At 35.4% G+C, this 20,370-nt stretch overlaps 1 protein-coding gene across 5 annotated transcripts in view; it reads right to left on the reverse strand.

Moving 5' to 3' along the window:
• LOC135217968 (rho GTPase-activating protein conundrum-like) overlaps positions 1-20,370 on the reverse strand; it is a 355,231-nt gene that overhangs the window by 91,889 nt on the left and 242,972 nt on the right. For 4 of the 5 annotated variants that reach the window (XM_064254087.1, XM_064254088.1, XM_064254090.1 and 1 more), the window contains one exon: positions 18,265-18,322. The exons of the other annotated variant lie outside the window; for it this stretch is intronic. The gene's annotated coding sequence lies outside the window, so the exon portion shown is untranslated. The remainder of the gene's footprint in view (positions 1-18,264; positions 18,323-20,370) is intronic. 5 annotated transcript variants of the gene reach the window in all.

Consider the following 20,370-nt stretch of genomic DNA (forward strand, 5'->3'; position numbering starts at 1 on the left):
AGTAAGAGACTCTGGGAAAACATATGGAGCAATCCGGTATCATCACAACAAACATGCAACATGGCTCCAGGAAGTCAAGGAAGAAGAAACAGGGAGAATAAAACAAAGATTCACAGAAATCACGACAGACACAGTCAGACACCAACTAAAGAAAATGCCAAACTGGAAAGCCCCAGGTCCGATGAAGTCCACATGGATACTGGCTCAAAAACTTCAAGGCCCTACACACGAATAGCAGAACAACTCCAGCATTGTATCTCAAATCACCAAGCACCCAAATGGATGACCACAGGAAGAACATCCTTAGTACAAAAAGACAAGAGTAAGGGAAATATAGCCAGTAACTACAGGCCTATCACCTGTGCCTACCAATAATGTGGAAGTTACTAACAGGTATCATCAGTGAAAGGCTATACAACTACCTAGAGGAGACAAACACCATCCCCCACAACAGAAAAGGCTGCAGAAGGAAGTGTAGGGGCACAAAAGACCAGCTCCTGATAGACAAAATGGTAATGAAGAACAGTAGGAGAAGGAAAACCAACCTAAGCATGGCATGGATAGACTATAAGAAAGCCTTCGACATGATACCACACACATGGCTAATAGAATGCCTGAAAATATATGGGGCAGAGGAAAATACCATCAGCTTCCTCAAAAATACAATGCGCAACTGGAATACAATACTTACAAGCTCAGGAATAAGACTAGCAGAGGTTAATATCAGGAGAGGGATCTTCCAGGGCGACTCACTGTCCCCACTAACTCTTCGTAGTAGCCATGACTCCCATTGACAAAAGTACTACAGAAGATGGATGCCGGGTACCAACACAAGAAAAGAGGCAACAAAATCAACCATCTGATGTTCATGGACGACATCAAGCTGTATGGTAAGAGCATCAAGGAAATAGATACCCTAATCCAGACTGTAAGGATTGTATCTGGGGACATCAGGATGGAGTTTGGAATAGAAAAATGCGCCTTAGTCAACTTACAAAAAGGCAAAGTAACGAGACTGAAGGGAATATAAAGCTACCAGATGGGAGCAACATCAAATACATAGATGAGACAGGATACAAATACCTGGGAATAATGGAAGGAGGAGATATAAAACACCAAGAGATGAAGGACACGATCAGGAAAGAATATATGCAGAGACTCAAGGCGGTACTCAAGTCAAAACTCAACCCCGGAAATATGATAAAAGCCATAAAACACATGGGCAGTGCCAGTAATCAGATACAGAGCAGGAATAGTGGGAATGGACGAAGGCAGAACTCCGCAGCATAGATCAGAAAAACCAGGAAACAAATGACAATACACAAAGCACTACACCCAAGAGCAAATACGGACAGACTATACATAACACGAAAGGAAGGAGGGAGAGGACTTACTAAGTATAGAGGACGGTGCGTTAACATCGAAAACAGAGCGCTGGGGCAAATATCTGAAAACCAGTGAAGACGAGTGGCTAAAGAGTGCATGGGAAGAAGGACTAATAAAAGTAGACGAAGACCCAGAAAATATACAGAGAGAGGAGAAAGACAGAAAAAGAACAGAGGACTGGCACAACAAACCAATGCACGGACAATACATGAGACAGACTAAAGAACTAGCCAGCGATGACAATTGGCAATGGCTACAGAGGGGAGAGCTAAAGAAGGAAACTGAAGGAATGATAACAGCGGCACAAGATCAGGCCCTAAGAACCAGATATGTTCAAAGTACGATAGACGGAAATAACATCTCTCCCAATATGAGGAAGTGCAATACGAAAAATGAAACCATAAACCACATAGCAAGTGAATGCCCGGCACTTGCACAGAACCAGTACAAAAAGAGGCATGATTCAGTGGCAAAAGCCCTCCACTGGAGCCTGTGCAAGAAAACATCAGCTACCTTGCAGTAATAAGTGGTACGAGCACCAACCTGAAGGAGTGATAGAAAACGATCAGGCAAAGATCCTCTGGGACTATGGTATCAGAACGGATAGGGTGATACGTGCAAACAGACCAGACGTGACGTTGATTGACAAAGTCAAGAAGAAAGTATCACTCATTGATGTCGCAATACCATGGGACACCAGAGTTGAAGAGAAAGAGAGGGAAAAAATGGATAAGTATCAAGATCTGAAAATAGAAATAAGAAGGATATGGGATATGCCAGTGGAAATCGTACCCATAATCATAAAAGCACTAGGCACGATCCCAAGATCCCTGAAAAGGAATCTAGAAAAACTAGAGGCTGAAGTAGCTCCAGGACTGATGCAGAAGAGTGTGATCCTAGAAACGGGCACACATAGTAAGAAAAGTGATGGCTCCTAAGGAGGCAGGATGCAACCCGGAACCCCACACTATAAATACACCCAGTCGAATTGGAGGACTGTGATAGAGCAAAAAAAAAAAAAAAAAATAATAATAATAATAATGTCAGAAGTACATCTATCTTAGACTGAACGCCTAAAAAAATCCTTGAAACGAATTCCACATAGACCCTCCTACAAATAATATATATATAATACATAATATCTACATCAATCGAAAAAAGCCTTTTTCAGTTCAGTGAGCAAGCATGAGCGCCAAATCGCTTCCTGTGAAACCCTGTAATATATAGTAACAAATTATTTGACTTTCGAAGAAGATTGTCTATCTTATCAGTCTGTGTTCAAATGCACCTTGAACGATGAACTCATTTTGAAATATTACGTCAGAGGTGAAAGGTACCGATATCAACGCTTTTGATAAACATTTTGAGTGAAAATCATCGCCGCTAACAAACACACACAAAAAAAAAAAAAAAAAAAAAAAAAAAAAAAAAAAAAAAAAACATAACTTCTACTATCACTGCCATGAAAGCGTCTGCAATTAGAGTTTTGCTCCTAATTCACTAACAAATTGGTACCAGAATAAGAGCATATCAAGTATACTAGAAAGTCTGCTTGAAAAGATAAGTTACCTATTCAGAATGATTGTCATTCTGGAGACAATCTTTCGACATCATTATATCACAAAATCCAGCCGCTAGACAAAATACAGTCCAGCTTAGGTCAAAATGTTTAGGTAACAATGCGCTGAGCATCGTGACCTAGTGGTAATAACTTTCTCCACCAGTGAGATGATCAAGGTTCGATTCCTGTAAACAGCAGAACGAATTAGATATGTTCGGTTAAAGAGATTAAACCACACCGAGCCTCTGTGAATTCGGCATCTGGTAGTTAAGACCAGGGGCGTAACTCACGTCACCGACCGCCCCGCCCCCCCAAAGTTTGAGTTAGGGGGGACACAGTATATATACTCTGTCTCCCCCAAAAATAATAAATATTATGGTTAAATATCACGCTCCTACGAAGTCAAGAGCAATAAAAATTGAATTATTACCCCCTAAAAACAGTGTCATGAAGTTTTCTTTGAACCTCTGAAGAAAATTTATATAAGTTTTTTGAAAGAACATTTGGTATATTATAAAGTATTTTATATATTTATTTATCATTCATTTAACTATTAATGAAATCCTACCTTTCTTGTATATTATTTTTTTAACATATAAGGCAGAAAAGTTCCAAGGGATTTAAGGTGCTTTGTTTCATGTCTAAGAAAATTGTGCTCGTCACTTTACTTATGCATACGTATATATATATATATATATATATATATATATATATATATATATATATATATAATATATATATATATATATATATATATATATATATATATATTTATACTGAAAATCAACAATGCACAGCTATTGACAAATTCTATATGTGCTAGGGTGAGCGTGTCCACCGAATATTTCATGGCATCCATACATACGACACATAATTGCTTTCAGATGCTTAATGTTAAAACACCCATATTATTTAGTTTAACTTTTTGGAACCAGTTACGGCCCTGGTTAGGACGAATTCGGCCCAAAGCACCCAGGCAGGATAAGGGCAGGGGGCTGCCAAACCCATCCCTAAGTAATTGATGAAACGGCGAAGGTACCACCTTATAGAGGCACCGCCTCTTATATTGTGTGTTTGTGAACAAATTTACATACCAGTACCAACGGACGGTACAAAAACATGCTAACAAATCCTTGGCCGTCAGGAGGCTGAAGGAGAAAAATTAAAGCATTTCCGGTACATGGGCCTAAACCTTCTTTTCTAAAAGACTGTTTTAAAATCTTTATATATCCGTGATTGGAAACGGATAATTGCTGTTGAAGACTGATTAAACAAATGATCTTCAAAATAATCCTCTGAAAGGAAAGGTAAATATTTTACAAGAATTCATCAAAACAAACAGTCAACATCATATTGCACCTGGATATGGAACATACTTACATTCCAAATATCAATCAACCACTTTTCTTTTCGTCTTCCTTTGGACTTCACGTCCTTCAAGTCAAAAAGCTCCTCGTTCTAAAAGAACGATTGCTTGTTCACTAATCTGGTATTTTCTTGGGCACCGATACTCGTCGCCCTATAGAGCTGACCTTTCCCCTAGTAAGTTTGATAAGAGTATAATTACAACCTCCCGTGGCACAGGCTCAAACGTTAGGGACAAATATAGCACGTACCTCGAGAATTCAACTTCCTCTTATTCATCAATGTTACAATGAACTAAATGTATATCAACGATCGCCAAGGACGTCAACTTGTCAATAATCTGTGGTGCCTCACGAGCCAACGTCTTAAGATTTATTACTGTTTGGTAAGTCTACGGCCTCACCTACTTCATTTTTAATGAAGTAAAGAAAAAAAAGTCAAAGCGACTACAGAGTCAAAATACCAGAGCAACTATTGAGAAGCGGTGGCCCGGCGCTCGAGTCAAGATCTCATTAGTATTCAGAGCACAGGCGCCCCAAGCTGATCAAATCCCAGTCCCTTTCAACCATATTTTCTTTATGCTTAGGTTAAAATAACCGTATATTTCGCAATGTATGACAACTAATTTCTTAAGCAAGGAGTATTTTGTATTAGCCTTGGAGAGTTCACACAAGAAAATACTAAAATTGCAAAGAACATACAAGGACTTTGAACGGCCAAATATTCCCGAGAGGCCAAATAAAACCTGTTTTTCTTTTTCTTTTTCCTTTTGTAAAAGGTAAAGCCAGCTCTGACTATGGCAACTCTACAGTTACCTAACAGCTGGTTTTTCAGAATGTTTCGTAAGTAGTTCATTTAAGACACTTGTTCTGGACCTAGCATTTTTCCTTCACCTTCCAAGAATTTTCAAAATGATGACATACATTTGCGTTCTACCTATCTTTATATTTCTTTTTTCATTATGCAGATAAGAAATAAATCGAACAATTGATCCAAATCTGGAAGTGGAAGGCAAAGTGTACAATCACCCATGGACAAAATTAGGAAGGTACTGAATTCAGTATTAACACAGTGATATGCTAAAAGGACCAGGAAAGACCAACGCATTTGCCCCTCGAAAACAAAAATAAATAAAAAAACGAAAGAAAAATAAGGAAACGGTGTTAGCAAAAGTACTAGTATCTGAGGTCTTGATTGGTTAGCTTAAGCCGTATCACTGAGGGATTGAAATAAGGATAAAGCCCATAGCACTACATGTTTCTTTATGTGCGCGGTCTCAACTTTATTTTGGATATGCGAGTATTCAGCTCCTAATATTGTTAAATGTCGAATAGTGAATGGATATATGAGTCTTGAAATGTTCTATATATCTTTCAGATTTTCTATTCATGCTCCCTTTTGTTATAAAAGAATCAATAATAGTAATTGTGCTTCCTACCGTAAATAAATACATTCAGAAATTTTCACAAAATGGAACGAGACTGAATAAAAAAAAAAAAAAAAACACTTCCTACTTACAATGCTCAAGTCATTTGTGCTGTTGCGCTGGTATTTACCTTCATAATTACCTATGAGTGCTTCACGGAAAAACAAAACTTACAAAAGACACAATATGCATGTACGTGCGCTTGGCTATGCAACTGACAATTCAAAGGCACGATTATGTTGCGTTTGTGCATACTTTTTACCAATTGCAATCTCGTCTTACTGCAGCAGCGCGAACTTGAATAACTACCATAAGATGATGCACCTTTCATTGTAGCGTTGCATACTTAGTAATATATTAAGACAAACCTCGAAATGCTTGCAAAAACATTTTTAAAGGATATCTATATTCTTTCTATGATGGGAAAAAAAAGAGGTGATAAACTGGCAGTAAATTTTACTCTAATTACAAGAGAGAGAGAGAGAGAGAGAGAGAGAGAGAGAGAAAGGAAAAAAGACGACGAGGAAGAGAGGGAAGGAGCGAGAGAGAGAGAGAGAGAGAGAGAGAGAGAGAGAGAGAGAGAGAGAGAGAACCCGTTGAAGAAGGAATACCCCGCCATTTATAACTATGATTTGATGGAATATATTTTCACTTAGAGGTGATAACTCGTTTTAATTATCTCTCTCTCTCTCTCTCTCTCTCTCTCTCTCTCTCTCTCTCATTCCTCTTCTCCAAAGTCACCTGACTAATAGTGGCATACTGGTTGTAAATGTGAGACACATGTCACAATGCAGCAACCACAAGAGATGTGAAACTGGCAAGGTACGTTCGTCTGTTCAGTTGTCATTTTTTGTCGTTCATATTTTTGGATCAACTCAATGCTGACAGTGACAATTTTATTTTGTACTCATGAACGCACTCTTCTGCAGGAATATCAGAGAGAAATAAAACAATATTTCATATGCACATTATCTACAAATGTATATTATTATAAAGCTACACATCAATACATGATATATGAGATAAAAGCAGCATAAAAGCGGAAGAATAAACGATCATAAAAAATATCCTGAAAAAATCTATGATGATCTCTTTACACACACACAGCCAATGTTTACTGCAATTGGGAGGCCACATCCGTTATGACTCCATAATTACAGTATTACAGCGTAATTACGGAACAGCTCTGCTTCTCTTGGCGTAAATCTTGAATAATTCCTTTCACGCAAAATGGGTGCAATGACTTTGTTATTAAGTAATGACGCGGTGGAGGTGTAATCACTTCTATTCGAAGACTTTCCTTTGTTTGCGATGAGCTTTAGTTTGTTACTCGTTTGTTTTCAACCAGAGGACTATTCAAAATATTTTCCCGTACTGATTGTTGACTTCCGTTTACTCGTAAGCTCTGACTGTCTTATCCCTACTTCCGTGTTCCCGGGTTCCTGCATTTTCCCTGCTTTATCAGAGACTGGTCTATAGCCTCCCCCACCCCCACTATTTATTTTACCTCATCTTTAACTGGCTTCTTCTTCGAGTGTGGGTTGTGCAAATATAATTAAGCTGCTTCTGTCGGACTTCTATAAAGAAAAAAAAAATCACCGGAACATTAAAACTAAAGACATTTGACACAAAAACCTTCATTTAAAAATATGATCGCTCTGTTTCTTGAACTCACAAGGAATGAGATTATACAAAGAAAGGGGGTTCAATATTGGAAACACTTTCAAGTCTGCAACTGAACTAATTGTACAAAAATAACTGAAAATCAATCCAACACTAATGAAAATTCTAAAAAGAAAGAAATGGACGAAGACGCATCAAAGCCCCCATAGCAGATGATATTCATGTTAATAATGGAATATAAGAGTCAAGTGGGCAGCTTATGTCAAATGACACAATATCTTTGTCATAAAAGCATGTCAGAAGGTCCGCAGTGCCAATTCGATTCCTTCCATAATGAAATGGTCACAGTTCTAAAATTACCTCAGCTAACAACCATTACCGTAGTTCTAAGAACTTTTAGTACTGCCTATTACAATATTGCTATTGCAATAAAACAATTCGTAAGATGAAAGCCTTCATTTAAACATTGCATCAAAAAACAAAATATCACCATCCGTACACACAAATAAGCTTTCAAGTTCTACAATTGCAACGGTAGGCGCAAACTCTATATTGAAAAAGAAAAAAAAAATAATAAAAACGTAGCCTCCCAAACAGCATTTCCTCTCGAACAACGAAATTATCATTTTGATGAAAACGAAACAAAAAAAAAAGTTAAAGAACAGTTTCCCAGTGTACCCTCACCTACAAAATATCTTATTTTGTGGCAACTATTTATTTTCAAACGCAAGGAAGTCGTGCCACTGATAAAATTATTCACAGAAGCGTAGGCATTTTAAGAAGAAATCTAAGCATTATAGGAAGACATCTATGGACAAGACCCTGGGGTCGTTCACTTTTTCAGGTTAGTAAAAACGTCTTATGTGGTCTCGAAAAAAAATTATTTTTCCTTTATCATTTTGCATCGCCAAAATCACAGGAACAAAAGAGCACCCCCCCTCTCTCTCTCTCTCTCTCTCTCTCTCTCTCTCTCTCTCTCTTTCACGTACCACGTTATGTTATAGAAGTTTGTCGCCAAAATATGAAAATATGGTGAGCAAGACTCTGGAATACTAGGCCTAACGATATAAAGTATACTATACAATCAAAACAAAGCTGTATAATTACCTACTAATGATAACATGCATTATATATATCTATATATATATATATATATATAATATATATATAAATATATATATATATATCAAGTGGAACCTGTAAAGAGGCCAGTGGAAATACATCAATTCACCACAGGCATGGAAACTTTTGACACCCAATAGCTCTGATCAACTATTTTTACTTCTTTTCATGCACAAACTTCTCATATCACTCAACTTCTCTCTCTCTCTCTCTCTCTCTCTCTCTCTCTCTCTCTCACACACACACACACTTCACCGTAGACTCTGTCACCTGGGTTCCCCACCTTCCAGGAACAAGTTTAGACGACAGGGGTGGGGAGCGGGGCGGGAAACAGGGAGCCCACCCACCCTATCCCCCCCCCCCCCAGAATCTAAGCCAAACAGGCCCCGTCCCCACCCTGGCCACCGCCCTACATATCTCAATCGACATCTCAACATCGACTATCCAAACCACCGCCTGAGCCCCAACTAACCTTTAGGAAACAGGAAATGGCAGCACACTCCGGCCATTGGTCTCGTTTACTTTCACTCTCTCTCTCTCTCTCTCTCTCTCTCTCTCATACACATACACAAATTCAGCCCCACACTTACAACAAACAGCCTCACAGAAGGCATAACACAGACGCGCGCACACACACACACACACATTTATATATGCGTAATATATTTATGCATGTATGTATGTTATATAATAATTTATATATATGTATGTATATATAATATATATATATATATATATATATCTATATAATATTTAATATAATATGGTATGTATATATATTATATTAATAATAATATATATATTAATATATATAATAATAATAAATAAATATATATATATTATTTATATAAATATTTAAACCCATTAACTGAGCAGAAGTTGAGTATATCTTAATTTAACCGGCTCTCCTTGGGCTGGCCCGAAGGATTAGATATCTTTACGTGGCCAGGAACCAATTGGTTACTTAGCAACGGGACCTACAGCTTATTGAGGGATCCGAACGACATTATATCGATAAATTAATTTCAAATCACCAGAAATAAATTCCTCTGATTCCACGTTGGCAGAGTGGGGCACGAAATCTCACTACCAAATCAGTAGGCGAGAACGCAACACACTCGTCCAACGAGGAACTTTAACTGAGCAGAATCCAGGGGGTTCGGTATCTGATAGGTTACATTTCCAGGATAACCCAGAGCAGGCAGGAATTCCATACAATTCCTATACCTTCAATTACCTGCTGCCATTTCATTTAAGAGATTTGTCAGAAAACGCATAACGTCTAAACTGGTAGCGTAGCAAAAAACATCATAATATTAGAGCTAATAAGTAAAAAAGTCTGTTAAATTCAGGTTGTACTATTAATAATAATAATAATAATACATATATATATATATATATATATATATTATATAATAATAATAATACATATATAGTGTGATTGTGAGCGCGCGCAATTGTACGACTAACACAAAACAATGTCCACTTGCTTTATAAGACATTAATCATGTGAATTTTCAATAGAATTACTTATGGAATATCGCCAGATGTTGACAATATGATGGAAACATATCTTGGAACTAGTGCGTGACGAGGGACATACAAAAAAACAAAAAAATTTTTATTTATGTATATTCCATAATAACCGTCATCTTTTAGGTTGTATCTGATATTCAGTTTTATTTAAACTTGAGGTTTATATCAAATGTTTACTTTTTCTTGAATATTTTAAATTAAGCAATGAGAGTACATCTACGACACATGAATGTGAAATTGTAGAATGTTTTGGAGGAAAAAGCAGACAGCCGCGAAAGATGGAACAACTTACTACCGTCCTTAATACATAATACAAATATGGTAAATCTTAATAAACTTAATCAACAGCGCTGAAAGCTATATATACAGACATACAGATCATAAAGTAGTAAAACTTCAATGGCTTCATCAGGTAGCTAAGGAGTTTATCAAGTCACTAAATTCAACGTTACAGCCTGCATTAATCTATGATGAAATACTGACACTCATCAAGCTGTACAAGATTTTACACAAGCCCTACATGGAAATGATCTAAAATACAAGAATACTTTTCAAGACAAGTTCCTCTGTTATTCAAATTCTGAAATTTCAAGTTTACAGCAACTCGGTTCAACTAATCCATCGTTTATTACTTGAATAAATTTCAGTGAAGAGATCTACTTTCACAGAACAAATGTCAACCCATTTGATTTCTGCTGATAAGCTGAGGACTTTTATAACTTAACGCTGCAAAAATATTAGATGTTGGCGCACCAGTTTCATTATACGCTATCTTATACTCATTAAAGTTCTTCTCCATAAACATGACACTATAAACAAGAAGAACAGACTCTTTAACATTTAAGAATGAGTTGACGCGTTCTCTAACGCAATGCTTCCAGATCGCTATTACGCAGTCAAGGCTGATTAGGCTCTTGTTGCAAAACGATTTCAATTTTTTTTGTCCTACATGAAATATCTTTCTGGCTAAGAAGACTCTCTCTCTCTCTCTCTCTCTCTCTCTCTCTCTCTCTCTCTCTCTCTCTCTCTCTCGATATGTCGCTGGCATGAATGTGTTGAAATGGTGACACCAGACGGATGAACTCCAGACATTTGGGCAGTTTCTTACACGGTCACAACTTTTCGCTCCTTTCCACAAGGCTACTGCCATCACAACTGCCAACACATACGCATGAACCTACAAACATTCTCTCTCTCTCTCAATATATATATATATATATATATATATATATATATATATATATATATATATATATATATATTAATAACTTGATCACGAAATATATAAAACGTGATGCTATGTATATATAAAGCTAATGCCACGGAGGAAAATGAAAATACAAGATCTGCCGAGATCTTTCGGTCTTAACGACCCTGTACTTAAGTAAAGGGTCGTTAAGTCCGAAAGACCTCGGCAGATGAAAGTCACGTAAATATGACATAAAACGTAATTTGTAATTTACAGCAATGAAAGACAAGTAAAAGGATGTGAAACTGAGAAACGATAAAAACTAAATCTGTAAAGGATGGTTGTGTTCATGTTAATAATAATAATAATAATAATAATAATAATAATAATAATAATCCAAACAACAGAATAATAATAATAATAATAATAATAATAATAATAATAATAATAATAATAATAATAATAATCAAAACACAGAATTTAAATGAAAATGAAAAATTACAAGACAAACAAACGAATGCATACTGCATTACACGTTATACGTATTTATTAATTACTTAATAGTGTACGGGTCCACAGCGTGTTTACTCGCATGCATGCAAGCCTGTAGGTAAATTTCTAACTGGTATTAAAATTTTGACCACCCCCCAAAAAAAAATCAGTCTCCATTCAGTAGAAATCGATGATGAGTTTTAAATCCTAATGTGCTCGTAGCACACTTTCTTCTAATAAATATTAGAAAAAATATAGTCGCCTTTGCATACTAATATTACTACTACTACTACCAATAATAATAATAATAATAATAATAATAATAATAATAATAATAATAATAATAATAATAATAATACAGCTGGTAATTCTCAAAGTATCGCCTGTCATCGAAAGTAGAAATAGGAAAAAAAATATCCCTGTACAAACTACAATGATAAAATAATGATGAAACGCTATCAATACACAGAAGTAGAAAAAGTCGTTGGGGAAAAAAATAAGACTGAATCGCTGGAAGAAATGGCGAAATCTAGCCCAATAAACAGCTACTTTTACTTGGCCATCGTCCGCAACGACGCTTAATGAAAAGCTCAGCATTGTCCCCCAAGGCTTTCGATTCGAAGAACTGGAGCAGGCGGATGTCATTTACACAGTCCGCACGGTTCCTAATCACTGATTTCGGCCGTTCTCTCTCTCTCTCTCTCTCTCTCTCTCTCTCTCTCTCTCTCTCTCTCTCTCTCTCTCAAGAGAATAATATAATTTCCAAGGGGAAGTTCGATGAATTCCATGGCTTGAAAGCCAACCCCTTCAAGGATGACAAAACTATAGTAGCTGTAGCCTAATAACAGTAATAATATCACCAACAAAAATAATAATAATGTCAATCATTAAAACAACGTCATAAGTTACCATAATGAAAATGGCGATATTAGACAATACAATCAAACGATAATGTGCGTTACTGGCAAGCAAAAGCGAGGTTTGCATTATTAAAGTATAAGTTATAAAATAATACAATAAAAAAACACGTGTATTTGCTTTTATTAGTGCGTGATTTTAGGATCTACCAGCAAAAGTTGTTCAGCAAAAAAAAAAAAGAAGTTCTCAACAATAAGCACAGATTTACACAGCTGGAATTGCACAACAGATAAAATTAAGTCTCAACTGTACTTAATTACTCAGGTATACGTGTATACATAATTCAGGTCACGTGTGGAATTCATACGCATAAGGATGATATGGTTGAGAGCAAGTAACCAAACAAGTGTATATGTAAACTATATAAACATGGGTATAAAATACTATACATATAAATACATATGCGAGTATACACCAATGTCCAATTTATGCATGTTTGTAAAAAGTTGGTTACTTGTATGAACTGTATATATTTTGTGTGCATGATATGTATACATGCATAATTCATAGACACACGTGTAAGTTATAACACAAACCGTGTAGAAACTATGGACTTAGTTATACTCTTTATGCAACGAAAAAAGTAAGGGCTGGCTTAATGGCCAACTGTGAGGGTATGAAACATACACACACACGTATATATATACTAGTACACACACTCAAACACACACACACACACATATATATATATATTATATAAATATTATATAGTATATATTATATATATATATATATACTATATATATATATATATTTTTATATATATACATACACGAGCGCGCGAATTGGATACTAAAGATTTGTAGCTTAATGCTTGCATATGTAGTGTTACGGTGATGTGATAAAAAAATCACACACACATACACACACACGCATCTACGAGTATATATATATATATATATATATATAATATATATATATATATATACATATATATATATATATATGTGTGTGTGTGTGTGTATGTGTGTGTATACAAAATAAACAAAAACTAGTCGCAAACCAAACTGATCAATAATTAATCAAAACAAATGAGAGTAGAAGAGAGAGCACATCAAATCTGACCAGATCCCTTCCCTTTGAACTCGGCGTCCAAGCTGCCGACCTTACCCGTAATCACGGCTCCATTATGAACCTTTCCAAAATGGACCCCGATCAAGGCTTTCTGACCTTACATGACTAAAAAAGGTTTACATTACTGCTAATCGTGCAGTACAACCTCAGAGATATGGGGAGAGAGAGAGAGAGAGAGCGAAAGAAGAATGGTACTGTAGGCCGCTCTTTCTAAGGTATCTGCAACACACACACACACACACACAGAAGAATGCTAAAATTATGTCACTTACGATGACCTTGCGCGAAAATAGGTGTCAACAGTTGTGCCAACAAGGAGCTCATGCCATTTTAGGAAAGGGAGAGTGGTGGAACCTTCTGTATACAGGGTAGGTAGGGCGAGGGAAAGAAAAAACTATAAGGGCTACAACAGACTCGGCTATTTCTTCATGAAATGCCAACGAATGGCGGTTGGCTTGTCTATGGAAAGATCACATTTCTCTCTCTCTCTCTCTCTCTCTCTCTCTCTCTCTCTCTCTCTCTCGTTTCGATTTTTCTATACCAACTCACAATGCGTCCAGCTGACATTCTCATTCAGGAAAAGTTTGTCTCAACAATTTTATACAATTAATACACAGCTGTTTATATTTTACGTAATACGATACATTAACGAGAGAGAGAAAGAGAGAAATAGAGAGAGATATTCGGAAATAAGATCAATAAAATGCCATCATGCCATAATGTACGTAATTACAACCATCATAAAGTCTGCTGATAATAATAAAAAAAAGGAACACTAGGAATAGTCTGTGAACTATTATAAAATTTATGTGTATAGATATATATATATATATATATATATATAATATATATATATGTAAATAATAAAATGAGATTGGTATACGAAAATTCGTAAAAAAAAATAAAGGTAAAAAATCAAGTTACAATGTCGTCAGAACAAACCTTCGTTTTCAAAATTGCACATTACTTGCAAATGAAATTCGGAACAGTGACACGACGGCCGCACGAATGGAAGCTGAAATATAATCCTTACAGGATGTATATAACTTTAAAATCATAAAAATTATATAAAAATCTTTCATAATGGGGGAATATATAGATAGAAAACGGGCGAAATAATATCACAAAATAAAACAGAGTATGGAACGGAAGTACGAAAAAAGGCCGTAAATAATAATGATAAAAAAAGGCTAAAAAAATATCAGCGACCTTAGCAAGGTCGTCTAGACAGAGACCGTATGTCAAAATCCCAGGTACCTTTCCAAACATCCGGCACCTCTTTTTCTCCTTTCCTATTCATTTCTTGACTTGTCGTGATTCAAGACACTGTTGAACAGGACTGCTTTTCATATTCACTTACAATTCACAAAGTAATAACGATAAAAAACGACACACAAGGACGCGACACAAGCAGTTGTTGCACGGCCTAGAAAATGCATGTCTTCCGCTCTCGCAGTCGTTGTTGATGCTGAGAACAGCTTCTCAAATGTCTTCTCTATAAGGAGTTTGAGAAAAGAGGATCTGCCAGTGAGTCATCTCCTGAAGGCTACACACACACACACACATACACACACAATATGTATAGATATATATATATATATATATATATATATATATATATATACAAACATATATATATATAAATATATATATAATATGTATACATACATACATACATACATATATATATCATATATATATATATATATATATATATATATATATAAAATGACCATGGCAAGAAATGTAAAATGTTGTTTTCATTACTGATTTTCATATTGTTGTCCAAACACCCAAAAAGTTCCTCGCTCCCCATTCTGGAATGGTTAACTTTTAAGCCGCCTGCTCCTTCATTCCACTGTTTTGTATATAACTCAAGTCCAAGTCTTTTCTTCCAAATGGGATGATGTCACTCTGCTTTTGAGCTCCCCCAACAAAGTACGTAAAGGTCTGCTGGGCTTTTAAAAGTTCTCATTTCATCCTTTTTTTTTTTTTTTTTGCAAGAATTTCAAATTATTTTAACAATTATAAACTTTATGCGTACATTGGTTTAACGAAGTTTTTTTTTTCTAATTTGTATATCTAATTTATAATTTTAGGGGACTAGGATGAGACTTGATAATGTCGGAATTTTGCTTTATATACTAAAAATGCTACGCTGGCCGTTCTCAATAATATTCCTTGCTCGCGCACGCGCACAGTCACACACACAAATGTATATTACATATGTATATCTATATATATATATATATATATATATATATATATATATATATATATATATATATATATAGTGTGTGTGTGTGTGTGTGTGTGTGTGTGTGTGTAAATAATTCTTCTGTTAAATAGGATACGTCTCTAGTGAAAGCCCCGTTAAAAAACACTCTGGTTTTGAAGCTAAGGACTATATTTTTGTTGGATGAGCTTCCACCCTTAGCAAGGGTGGAAGTTAGTCCACCGAAATATAGTCCTCAGCTTCAAACCAGAGTGTTTTAATGGAAGATGTCGATGGTTCGTGCCCGTCGGCCGGCAATTCTATTATCGCCGAATAAATTCCCAAATTCGGTTCAAACATATATGAAAATATATTAATTCCAAGGTGGAGCGAATTAGATATTAAAGGACATTTGTAGCTCGATATATATTTATATATATATATATATATATATATATATATATATATATATACATATATACATACCTATTTATACATACCTAATATATATATATATATATATATATACATATATATATATATATATATATATATATATATATACATATATATATATATAGGATATATATATATATATAATATATATATATATACATACATACATACATACCTATTTATACCATACCTATATACATATATGTATAGATATATTATATATATATACTATATATATTATATATATATATAAATATATATCTATATATTATAAATATATATATATATATATATATATATGTGGTGGTGTGTGTGTGTGTGTGTGGTGTGTGTGTGTGTGTGGTGTGTTGTGTGTGTGTGTCGGCTATATATAGACGAGTGTGATGGGAAATTTAATGATAAATTCTTTCGAGTTTATAAGTCTATACTGAAATGAGCTTGTCGAAAAAATTTTTTACGACGAAGTCATTATATACTTGAATAGTTAAGCCTTTAGTTTTCTCTCTATACACAGACTACAGAGAGGCACTAAAACATGAAGAACCAAAACATGAGACACCGAGACTTCATGAATGACTTAAAATTCTCGACAGCAAATGGCACATTCACAGCATATCTATAATACGCGCAATGTCACAAATATGCAGTCAAGGATACAGACACGAAATTCAAGACACATTTGACAGCTTACGTGAAATCATCGATAGAACATTTTCTAACTAGACAGCTTGTGGTGATTTATTCAGCTATTTAAAAATCGCAAAATATCATGTGTATTTTTATGTATTTAATCTAATAAAAGGAGTCCATAAAAACGCCAAAATGTAGAAAGTAAGTACTATATCTCATTGCCTACCTGAGGAGAGAGACAGCAGTCTCTGAAATATAGTACTTAATTTCTATATTTTTGGGTTTTTATAGGCTCCTTTCATTTCATGGAATTCCGTTGTAACAGAACATTTTTACCAGTCATATATATAAATTATATATGTATGGATATACATATGTATGTATGTGTGTATACAATTTTTAAGAGTGTAAGTAAAGCCATCCAGGTAAAACACAACACCCCGACCCCCCAGCTCTACGAACAACCAGCATCCAGTGAACACCTTTGTTTTTTATCTGCACAATTCTCTGGATACTGCGTAGTATTCGAATCTTCTACATGACCTCTAGCATTCCATGGACAATAATTGCTGCCTAGAAGTCAGAGTCAATAATGTGGGGTATCCGTCAGAAAATCAAGTCTCATTTAAAATATAAAAATGTACACGCCGCGTGTACGAGAGGCCGTCAGTCACCGACCACCCAGATGCTAACACCCATTATAAATTTGTCCGGAAAAAAAAAAAAAAAAAAAAAAAAAAAAGCCCGTGAAGGTAAACCGGAATTTGGATGCTGAATCATATTCGACAGCGTGGTCCCTCCAAGCGCCCCATTTCCACATCTACTTCCAAACCGGAATGTGGATAATTTTAATGGACGGTGCTGCTAGGTCTAACCCAAATCTTTCTAACTTCTAATTATTTTATTTTCCCAAGTACAGTTCTTAGTTATGGGTTATATGAATGTTTAACCCCGTTAAACATTCATATAACCCATTCCCTAAAACATACAATCAGGCACACGTCAAAACTGTATCTCTACATACAAAAACGAAAACATCCGGGCTTTTGTAACACAATTTACTCTTTAGACAACATTAGAATGATTCAAAAAGAAAGCAAGCTAATGGCTAAAGATATCAAATCAGCAACTCATACAATGTATTTCAAGACACGATTAAAAGACAATGCCTGATAATGTTTACAGAAACTTCCGAAATCAAATAAATAAATAAATAGGAGTGAATGAAAGGTACCTCAAATACTGCTGAACAAAAAATAAACTATACTCACCATTGCCTGCAGTGATAGCGCCTGTATTATGATGACGTCATCGACACCAAACTGTAACCTGATGAAAAAAAGGAAACTCGATAAGTAAAGAGCAAAGACGCAGCCACCAACGGGAAAAAATGAGAGCAAAATTTCATTTTAGGGACCCATGATATTATGAAAAAAATGACTGGCATCACGACGACAACGCTCAAATGAAAGGTTCTTGTTTACTTATAACAAAGGAAAACTTATGATCCCCATAAGTATTTTCTTTCATTTTCCACCATCACTTAAATGCTTCCCTTCCACTTTCCCCAAAAGGCAGAGAGGTCCCTCACTACTTATGTATGGTGCTGTCCCAGTGTTCAATAAACCCAAAAAGTAAAGCTTAGGCCTACTCAATCCAGTGGTTGTGCAAATACCGTGTGCAACTTATGTTTTGGCAACGCTAAAAACAACCGGTCAATTTTTAAAATAATTTCTTTTACCTACCGGTATTTCATACCTATTATTTTCGATTCATTTGACGAGGCAGTTGACTTAATCAATTCCAAATGTATAAACAAATATATGTCGACATAGTAGAACACACAATCTGACCTGGTTAACAATTTGTTCAAAATGTACGTCCTAACAGATTTTGAGATAAAAAAAAGTTGAGATAAAAAAACTAATTCATACCTAAAACCAAATTTAATTTACAATAAATCAAAAATTTTTTTTTGCATCAAAATGAAACAATAATCAGTAAAATCTATCGCAATTACAAATGAATGTTAACACTTCATTTCAGCCAAATGCTACAATAACAGCAAGAGGGAAAAAACACACCATCATTTACGAATAATGTATCACAAACAAGCAGAATAAAGTGAATATGCGAAGTCTGGTTTCCAAAAACAACAAAAGAATATCCTAATGAATTAAGTACTTACGCAAAGAAAAACCAAACTTGACGATAATCGATTATGATTATACCTTGCGATCTGTAACTCAATAGTTCGGCTCTGTAAGGTTACTCCTTCCCACAAGTTTTTGAGGGCAATTGTCAAATTCAACAGGTTGGATTTCTAACATCATATTCATGTTCAGTGCAATGCTATAAGGTTTCGTAGGTCTCCAGAAAAGGCTATGACAACCACCAAAAATTAAAGCAAAGTGTTGTAAGCCTCAATAACTATTTATGTTCATAGATATCCAGTAATTACAAAAAAAAATCATATTCATAAAAATATGTACAACATGATTGGGAAATAATGACTTGAAAGACGAAATTTCAAGTTCTTTAAAGATGCAATCAAGTCTAGTCCTCCCTTCTGGACAGGATTCTCTTCTAGTCTTCTTTAGTCATTATTCGCTCCTGAGATAGAAAAGGGCTTTCAGCTGTCCAGTCCGTCGATCTGCACATGAAAAGCTGCGAGGAAATGCAGCAACTGACGATTATTCAATATGAGAAAAGGTTCAACCAGAGCCGTATCTTAAGATATTGTTATGTACCAGTTCTTCTTCTTCTTCTTCTTCTTTCCAACCGTTATCCTTGCATTAAGGGGTCGGTTGCCTGATGCGCTTTCTCAACTGCCTTCTATCAAAGGCATCATTCTCCATCAAACCTCTTTTCTCCATATCTTCCTTCACTTTATCTCGCCATCTAATTCTCTGTCTCCCTCTGGATCTTCTTCCTCCAACAGGTTCCTCCCAAGCCCTCTTCACTCCCTCCTTGTCATCCATCCTCAACACATGTCCATACCATTCCAATCATGACTCTCTTATCACCTCTGTAATGTTAACTAAGCCTGTCCTTCTTTTATGTATCAGTTACCAGACGCCATATTACTCTTAGCAAAACCGTGAAACGAGAGTAAAAGTAGGTTCATGAGGAGAAATCTGAGATAAACCCTAACCTACCCCGGAAGAGGTCTATGTTCTGAATTTGACGGATGTTAGTATACTCTTCTCCAACATCCCAAATATGAATGAATGGGACAAGACTACACACTACCTGTAAGGACAAACAAACGTCTGCATTTCAATTCAAACAAAGTGTAATTCATATCTAAAACCAAATTTGAAAACGTATAATGTAAACAGCAATGAATGCTGCAATATTTGCGTCATCAATACATT

The sequence above is a fragment of the Macrobrachium nipponense genome, chromosome 9 (assembly GCF_015104395.2).
Source record: "Macrobrachium nipponense isolate FS-2020 chromosome 9, ASM1510439v2, whole genome shotgun sequence".
In the NCBI taxonomy this organism is placed as follows: Eukaryota; Metazoa; Arthropoda; class Malacostraca; order Decapoda; family Palaemonidae; genus Macrobrachium; species Macrobrachium nipponense.